This window comes from Micrasema longulum, unplaced genomic scaffold, assembly GCF_059751315.1.
Source record: "Micrasema longulum isolate JH-2025_06_02 unplaced genomic scaffold, ASM5975131v1 h1tg000498l, whole genome shotgun sequence".
Taxonomy (NCBI): domain Eukaryota; kingdom Metazoa; phylum Arthropoda; class Insecta; order Trichoptera; family Brachycentridae; genus Micrasema; species Micrasema longulum.
In genome coordinates this window covers 194,807-204,354 of record NW_028277695.1, presented here as the reverse complement: position 1 = coordinate 204,354, position 9,548 = coordinate 194,807, and the positions used below count along the sequence as shown (strand labels likewise).

Genomic DNA, 9,548 nt, shown 5'->3' with positions numbered 1-9,548 from the left:
GCGTGAACGGAGATATTCTGAATCAGGTAGAAGAATTTGTGTACCTAGGAAGTATGTTTACTAGGGACGGAAAGGCCGATAAAGATATTGAAAGGAGGGTGAGTGCCGGGAACAGAGTGAACGGTGCACTAAAATCTACTTTGGCAAACAAATGTTTATCGCAGGAGGCTTAACTAGCAGTTCACAACGGAGTTCTAGTTCCTACTCTAATGTATGGGAGCGAAGTATGGAATTGGAAAAATAATGATGAAAGTAGGTTGAATGCTGTCGAAATGCGATCCCTTAGGCGAATGTGTGGTAAAACGATGTATGATAGGTGCACAAATGTCGAGATCCGTGAAGTGTGTAAGGCTGAAACATGCATTATTGACAGAATTAAGAAAGGGGTGCTGCGTTGGTTTGGACATGTAGAGCGAATGGACAGCGAAAGAACGGCTAAAAGGATCTACGATGCAAATGTTGATGGATGCAGAAAACGAGGAAGACCGAGAAAGACATGGCACGATCAAGTCCATCAAATACTTGAAGATGGACATGTCAAAAGTAGGAATAATCGGCGTGCGTGCATAAGAAGATGTATGAATGTAGAGGAAGCGAGGTCTGTATGCCAAGATAGAGTGTTATGGCGTTCTATCCTCTCTGCCTACCCCTACGGGGAAACGGCGTGATGGTTTGTTGTTGTTGTTGTTGTTGTTGATAGTTTTCCCGACTAAACACATAAAACAATCAATTACTATGTTACATCATTGACTTTATTTCAAAGTTTGAATAAAGTATTGAGTTTATGTAGGTAGCGTGTTGCTTTTTAGATATTTGTGAAAATAGAGTCTCGAAAATACAACAATTTGTTCGAAATAAATAACGTTCTTTAAAATTTTTAAGCAAATAAAGTAACTGAATATAGGTGACACTTTTAAGTATTATTAATATTTAAAATGTTGACTTTGTGGTCAATATTTTAAATAAATATGAGTAAAAAACTGTATATAACCACTAACTGACTTTTCTATGTCTATATTGCACGTTGGTGTTGGCTACTAACGTCATGTTTTCTGTCATTACATTGGTTTCATATTTTTGTGAAACTACTACTACGGTGAAGGTGTATAGTGTGTATTGCATGTTGGTGTAATTAGTGTCCTGGCGGAGAGATGGGTACGTCTCGAAACTGGTAGACATAGAAAATTCGGTAAATGGTTATATACAATTATTTAATAACATTTAAAATGATATTTTTAAGTCGTGTAATATTTTTAAAATAAACAAATACTTTACACATCTTTATGTAGATTTAATATGATATTACCTACACGCCGAGAACAAAGGTGTATTGTAAAATACAAATAAAAAATGGCAAAAAGGAGCTTTTTAAATACAACTAAATTAATTTCACATAATACGCATAAAAAAAGAGCTGACCGCTAATAGAAACGCTGCCATTCGCATACATTAGGTAGGTTATGTCTCTCTCTAATTTGTGTCCAAGGATAACAAACATGTTCCTCTTTATTAATCTCATCAGTTCAAATTAATGGATCAATATAGTAAAGTCTTCCTTGATTGCCGTATGGAAAGTTATGCTGATCAAATTATCTTGAGAGTATATTGAATACTTTTGCTAACATTCAAAGCGATTATGCTGTTTTATAGAAATCGGTAAAAACGTTTTTATAAATAACAATGGTCACATAAAGCAAAACTCATAAAATATTTTTCCCCATTAAAATATATCGTCAAAAGTTAAAACAATCCTTGCTTTTATAAATAAAGAAAACGGTTATCCGTTTGAAATATTGCGCCATTTACAAATATATTTTTTTACGAATTACCAAGAATTATTAAAACCTTTTATTTGATTTTTTTGTCACATGTTGGTTGACAGTAAATATACATACCATAAATAAATAGGATACAAGAAAAATATCCAACATGAGCATATTTTGTGTGAGGTTTGCTTTCTACCTAATTAAGCTCAGCCGAAATCAAGTGGGGGTTATCACTAGAGCCCTTACAGGGCACTGGAGATTGAACAAGCATCTTGCTAGAATGAACCTTTCTGAAACTCCTAGGTACTATAGTGCAGGTGAGGAAACATCCATTTTACATTTATTACACATTATATGCGAATGTGATGCTTTACACCATAAAAGAAACCGCATCTTTAGGGGCCCACTGCACTCCCAGGTCTAATAGCCCGATAATTTACAGATCTAGGCTTGGAGGGGGAAATTTAGCAAAACGGGAACTCTCGCTTTCGACTTAATATCCAGGCTCTTAAAATACCTGAGTTTGGAGAGCGAGAACTATTCACGGGGACCCTTCATAATAGATCTTCACAGGTCGCACTGATAGCACTGACGCATAGCACTGACCCCCCACCTCAAAGTATAAGAATAAGAATATCATAAAATAAATATAGGTGCGTTTTTACTAATAACTAGAAGACCATTGGTTAAATAGACATGTTTCGACCTCTTTATAATAAAGACATCATTTTAAATTCAAAACAATAATCTGCAGGGTATTCTAATAATAAATTTGTGAATTAAATATCATTTAGTACGTCGTTCAATAGTCCGTACGTGTGTGGCCACCTATGTCTGATCCTTTAGTCGAAGTTATTTAACACGCCACACAGTTTGATCTCCACTAACTAAACATGCGCAGTGAAAAGTTTTTTTTACAGAATCTAAACTGTAGCTGCGCAGAAGAGCGTTACTTCGTTCGCGGTGACTAGTCGTTAGGTTTCACATCTACATGTCAATGTTCTGTCAGAACAGGTATTCAACATCCGTTTTTTTTTAGTCGTTTGAAGTTTCAAGTGCATTCCATTATAAGTGTTAGTAGTATTTGAAAGTAAATATATCTAATCCGGCGAAATATTTGTTCTTCGGCCTATTTCGTATTTTCTCGTTTCCATGCGCGCTGAAACAAGCGCAAAAACAAGCCAACGTATTGTGTTAAAAGTTTTAAAGTTTGTGACAAGGATGAGGTGATATGTTTACCTGTTAGTTGAACAGGGATAACATCAATCGGAATACTTCTGCTTTTAAGGTATCAACTTTTGCGATAAGTAATGAAATATTTACCTAAATGTTTTAACTTTTGAAGTTTGAAAGTTGTATGTGTGACAAATATAACATTTTACGGTTGTTTAGTGGAAATAATACTTTTTTCGATAATTTATTTGCGGATATGTTTAAGTAAGTCGTTTGTATATCCAGGGCGTAGTAGGACATTAAATACCAATTGAAGTAGTATTATTGTGATTGTGTTAGAACCGGAATTGCTCGAAGTAAAATTTTTGTTCTGTTGATTATGTATATGCATTCCAAAATATTTATTGAGGCGTGCTGGAATTTGTCAACTGAAAAGAACAGCACGGATAGATCGTAACTTTTGATTGCGCGTACATGTCACAATTCGAAGTTAGAACAAAAAGAATTCTCGAACGTTTTGAATGATGATGCGTGATACGTGTGTATTTTTCAACAGCTTTAGTAATTTACTATTCTGTAAAGCGGTTTCCCATATGCTCCGCAATTGACTTAGTACGCAATGCCCCGAATTCCATATTTTTACGCTTGTACTCAGTTCATTTCAAAGTTGTTCATAGAAATAACTTTTGATATAGTACTTTCTATTTTTCTTCTTTTTTAAATGATAACATACTTGCGATAAATTGAACCACTTGTTACTTTCGTTATCTGGTGGCTGCTAATTTGATACCTACTCCACCTATGAGTAAGATTGCCCTTTCCAGGCCTAAGTATGACGTTCCTTAGTTATGTGTCATGCCTGTTGGTTGTAGAATGAATGAACTGAATGAATGTCACGAAACCTAAAGAGCTAGGTTGCTTATTGTGTGACACCTATACTTTGCCCACTTAGCAATGGTGTCACACTTTAATCCTATTTGATTAGCAAACAAATGTTTATTTGGAAGAAGTTACTTTTTATTTCTACTCCACTTGATAAGAATTGTGTTCACCTGTTATCTGAAGTTTTTTCAAGGAAAATAAATAACCGATTAGGAATAATTAAGTTAATTTGTTCAGTTATTATCTTATTATCTCTCCAGTGGCTAGTAAACTTTTATTGAAGATATTATTAAGAGTTGTCCTTATTGTTTTGAAAATACCGACAAGTGAAATAATATAAAATTTTTAAGAAATTTGTGTAGGAAATATCCGGTTTCATTAGTTTAAGTAAATAGTTTTTTAATGAATTTATTTTGCATTTTCCCCTTCGGTGTTCTGTTATGCTTCAAAATGTGTGTTTGTTTTGGTTATAAATACATCTGGTTGAAGTCTGTTAATAGTTTATTTTGAATAACACAAATTGTTATTACTGAATCTGTTTCTCTAAATTGTTTATTTACATTTAAAGTAAATATAAAACCCCTTTCATTTGATTAATTAAAGAACAAAAATACAGGGTGTTCTTTAAACCCTGTCACATCCGAAACCACGATGATCAGTATGGGCAAGAAGACATATTGGCATATTAAAAAAAATATTTAGAACGAAGAAAATTTGTAAAAATAAAATATTAATAAGAACAAATGGTTGCTTACTTCTGTAGGGGAGAAGCGAGGGGGGCGCGGCCGCGTGGTTAACCATGTGTCAGACTCCCCCCTCCCCCCACCTCGTTTCTCTCCTGCAGAAGTTTGCAACCTTTGTTTTTTAAAATATTTTATTTGTTTTAAATTTTATTTGCTCTAAAAATTTATTTTAATGTGCCAATATGTCTTCTTGCTCATACTGATCATCGTGGTTTCGGATGTGACAGGGTTTAAAGAACACCTGTATATGCTAAGCAGGAGAATGTGCCATTGATAGTTTATCCACAATCTTTATTTTATATAATTTGAAATTGAGATGTTTTTCCAAGTGAAAATCGTAATTAATATAGATAATACTTATATGAATATAATTTTTGAGGCAAAATAAATAATTAAGAGACATTGAAATTATTTTAATATTGGATAGTACTAATTGACCTCTCAGTGAAGTGTAGAGTTTACTGGTAAAACTGTCTTAAAATGCTTAGATAAATTATGGTATGTTATTTGTGATACTTTTATTTGAATCACTTTACAAATCTTAATTTTTAAGGTTATAATTTTTATTTATTATATTTGTTTATTTACCTTTTATCAATGTACATGAATAAGTAAGTATAAGATACTGCAAAACAAAGGAATGCTGTGCAAAACCATTGTACCAAAGGGAAAAAATCCTACAAGCATAAATATTTATGGTACTTGAGAATAATTAAAGTAAAACTTACTTACGTAAATTGAAATGAATGAAAATTCAATGTACTTATTATACTTCTTATTTAAAGATGTCAAAAAATTATATATAATAATAAGTGATGAAACAGATTGCGGTTTGGCCGGCTACCGGATATTTGGCAAGCCCCTAAGCCGGATAGCCGGACATCCTTTGATGATTAACAGTTTTTCAAGATTGTCTATCTAGTTTTTATTTGTATCTTCTTTATATATCGACCATGTTCAGATAAAAGGCGGTTACTCACAGGAGTAAAATTTTACAAGATGACTAAAGAACAGTATAACACCCCAGTACTAGATTTCTCTCATAGTTAAAAATAAAACTTTTAATGGGCATAAAATGGGGTTTAGATTTTTTAATGATATTTTTAGTAATCACTCGAACAATAAATTGCATATGAATACAGTTTATAAGTTTATTAATTCAATAATTATAATGGTTTTAGCTAGTTTTACCTCTTGCGCTTTATTTTTTTCACACAGATATATTTTAGATGAACATTTTTTAATTGCAGGTTAAATTTTAAAAAGTCGATTTTTACAATAATAAAGGTTACTTCTTTTTCTTCAAACACAGTCGTTATCAATAAATCAATTTAGTGGCGTTGATTTCACGAAGTTTTTGCAGTTTATATCAGCATGATGTTAAGCTACTATCCGGTATGCGTTTCATCTCTAATAATAATGTTTTTCTTAAGCTACCTTACCAAGATTAACTAAACTATATATATTTTACAATTAAATTCCTATTTAATTCACTAATAATTTACTATTCAGTTAATGATTATACTCATATTGATATCATCGGCGATACTGCAATACCGCATATTTTTTTTACAAAATTTTTTTACTGCTGTAAATTTGTTATAGGGAGAGCGGTTAGTTTAAATTATTGCTGTTTTTACTCTAAATTATGATAGTTTTTCTGATACTCCAGCGGTATTTTTGGTTGATTAAAATCGTAATTAATATATTAACATTATGCTTTTTAGGTTCCTCTGCCAAAAAATTCAATGAGGAAGTTCAGTGGTTTTTATTTATTTTTTTATTTGTTAATTTTACTAACCCGAAAAATATATTTTTAAAATTTTATGTATTGTTTTATCAGCGCTATGATTTTTTAAAGTTTTGTATTTTTGAAATTACTCCGCGTATGATTTCTCAACTTCCCTTCCGCTTCTTCTCGGTTAGTTCTGCCGATTGGTCCATTGGTGATAAGTAAACCGGAAATCTTCTACAACTCTTATCATTGATTGATTCATATGAGCTAGTGACATTGTTAAAAGTAGTTAGTTTTGATTAAAATTACATTTTCAAGAAACTTTGCCATATAATTTAATGCTCTAATTTTTACTGTGCGTAAGAAAACATTTTTTGTTTTCAATTTCCCGTAGGGCTGAAGTTCCTCATTGGTAGTTACGCGGTATTGCAGTATCACCGACGATGTGTTATATTGTATACCGTTTTTCACAGCTTTAGCAATGAACAGCAAGTTTAAATCGTGATTTCGTCGTAAATAATTTTCTAGAACATGTATTAATATTAATAAAAAAGTATCAGCACTCAGATAGTATTAGTTACATAGATTTCATGTAACATTCTAATTGAACTTGTTGATAACATTTCTAAATGTAACAGGACTAATATTATCAATTGAATCGGCATTCACTTGGTAACACTTCATCATAAATTATTATGAAAATAAAACTTTGTTATTAGTAATACTACCACAGTTTCGGGAGAGCACACAGAGAGGATATATATAGAGTATTGTGCAAATTAATGGAATACAATTCCTTGTAATCATAAAAGACGTTTTTTATTAATATTTTAAGTTACATGTGACATACAATCATGGAATATTTTTGATTAAATAGGATGTATGTCCTCCTTTTGCTTTTATAACGGCCTGAACACGTTTTGGCATGGAATCAATTAAACTTCGGAAATTTTATTTTATTGTGTCATCTCGAAACCACATCTGAATAACAGCTTCTATCATCTTTATCTTGGTGGTGCAGTCCAATTTTGTATCCTAGATTTACAAATCGCCCAAAAATTTTCTATAGGGTTAAGGTCAGGTGAATTTCCAGGCCAGTCTAAATGAGTTATCTTTTTATCATTGAAATACTTAAGCATAAACTTCGATACTTGACAAGGAGCTGAGTCCTGTTAAAATACTGCTCCACCATTAAGACAATATTTACTCAGTTCTGTACTCAAATGCTGCTCCAATAGAGCTTTGTACTTTAGGCTATTCATCATTCCTTCTATTGGTATCAAAGATCCGGTCCTCATATACGAAAAGCAGCCCCAAAACATCTTCTTCACAGGTATTTCACAGTTTGGTCAATATGAGCCACAGTAAGTTTTTCATCCCCACTTTTTCTAACCAATTTTGTGCGATATCCCTGCACGAGAAAGTGGGTTTCATCTGAAAACAGCACCTTCCTCCAGTCTTCTACAGTCCATTTGGTATATTTTCTAGCCTATATGAGCCTTTGCTTCATCATACGTGCCGCAAGGAGCTGTTTCTTCTGTGGTCGAATTGCCTTTCTTCCAGATTCAATGAGTTTTCTTCGTACTGTTGAGTCATGTATCATCACCCCAGTGGCTGCCAAATCTCGTTGAAGTTCGTAACTTGTTTTTCTGGGGTTTAACTTACTATTTCTGATTAAAGATATTTCATCTCGGACACTAGTTTTCCGGTTCCCTCCACATTTCCCAATTCTCTTTGCTTCAACTGACCCTGTTTCTCTTTTCTGCTCAATAATCTTGCTGACTGCTCTCTGACTCACAAAACATTAATTTGCAATCTTCTTCCGAGTCATTGATGTATGTTCACATAAGGTTATAATCTTTCCCTTTTCCTCGGCGTGATATCCATGATTTAAACCAACTCAAAAACACTTTTTTATGCAAGCAATTTATAAAATTAATCCTTTATTAAGAAAATTTAAAAAAAACAACAGATAGTACACCAACACACACTAATATGAGCTGCCAAAGGATTAATGAACTGTAAGTCATAATTTTTGGCGCTAAAGTACTGTCAAATTGACATATGAGTGTTGCGACCAATTCATAATGGATAGTGTAAAACTTTAATAAACATTTCTAGTGCTTTATTTGAGTCACAAGTACTCAATAATCCTGTCCAAGATTCTTGACTTACTTTTTCACAAAGTATAATAGATTATTTTATTTTGCGCATATAAAACTTTGGGTCCTTTATATAATTTTTTTATGCCTAGGGAAATAGTCTACTAATTTTAAAAATAGGCAATAATAATTTAATGTAAAAAAAAATTATATTGCTACAGTAAAGGTTTAGGCCCGAGGGAGGATATTTAGCAATATGAGAACATTCGCCCTCCGCTCAGCAGCCAGGCTCTTTAAAGATCTCGGCTTGGAGAGCAAGAACTAATTCACATACATCCGTCACAATAAATCTAGTCACGTCGCAGTGACGTCAGGAGCTTAGCTTTTTTTTCTGTGTGTATTTACTGATATATTAATTAAAACTTTTGAAAACTAAAAAACAGAAAAAATACAGATGGTCCCTTCTGCTATCTGACTGTCGATGTATTCAGGCAATAATTAATTTTTTAATTTAAATATTGACACTTAAGTATTTAAAATTACTCTTTGCTTCACCGAAAGCACGTTCAGTACCGTCGACATATGTTGAATTTTTGTATATCTTCCACATCTCAGTATTGTCCTCATTCCCCCATTCTGAGCTTTCTGCATGACATATTGATTTTCAGTGCTCAGAAAAAGAACACTAGAACAATAATTGAAATGCGGCAAAACAATTGCTTTAAAAATTAGATAACCTGTATTTAAACGAAGATTTTTTCTTATTCTATTTAAAAATCCTACCTTTTTAGAAATTTTGTTGTTGATATACTCAAAATGTGATGCAAATTTTTGCTCATCTATTATTACATCTATATTTTCCCCGTGAATGTTAAGTTTATTGCATTCTTTAATTTTTTTATTGCTTACTCTCATGATTTTACTTCGTTTAATTTATTTATATCCAATAAAATATTTGATTTAAATCTATTTGCATCTCATTGCAAGCATCATCAACATTGTTTTCGGCCACATAGAGCAGAATGTCATTGACAAAAAGTTTAACAGAATAATATTTTAAGCATTTATCAAAATCATTTATATAAATAATAAAAAGTGTTGGCCCCAAAACTGATCCCTGTGGAACTCCTAGATTAGTAGTTTTTTC

The 9,548-nt window shown here is 32.4% G+C and overlaps 1 protein-coding gene across 3 annotated transcripts in view; it reads left to right on the top strand.

The window, feature by feature from the left end:
• The first annotated feature begins 2,663 nt into the window (after nucleotides 1–2,663).
• The window catches only part of cno (adherens junction formation factor afadin), a 60,292-nt gene continuing 53,407 nt past the window's right edge, over nucleotides 2,664–9,548 (top strand). For all 3 annotated transcript variants that reach the window (XM_088227293.1, XM_088227292.1, XM_088227291.1), the window contains exon 1: nucleotides 2,664–3,054. The gene's annotated coding sequence lies outside the window, so the exon portion shown is untranslated. The remainder of the gene's footprint in view (nucleotides 3,055–9,548) is intronic.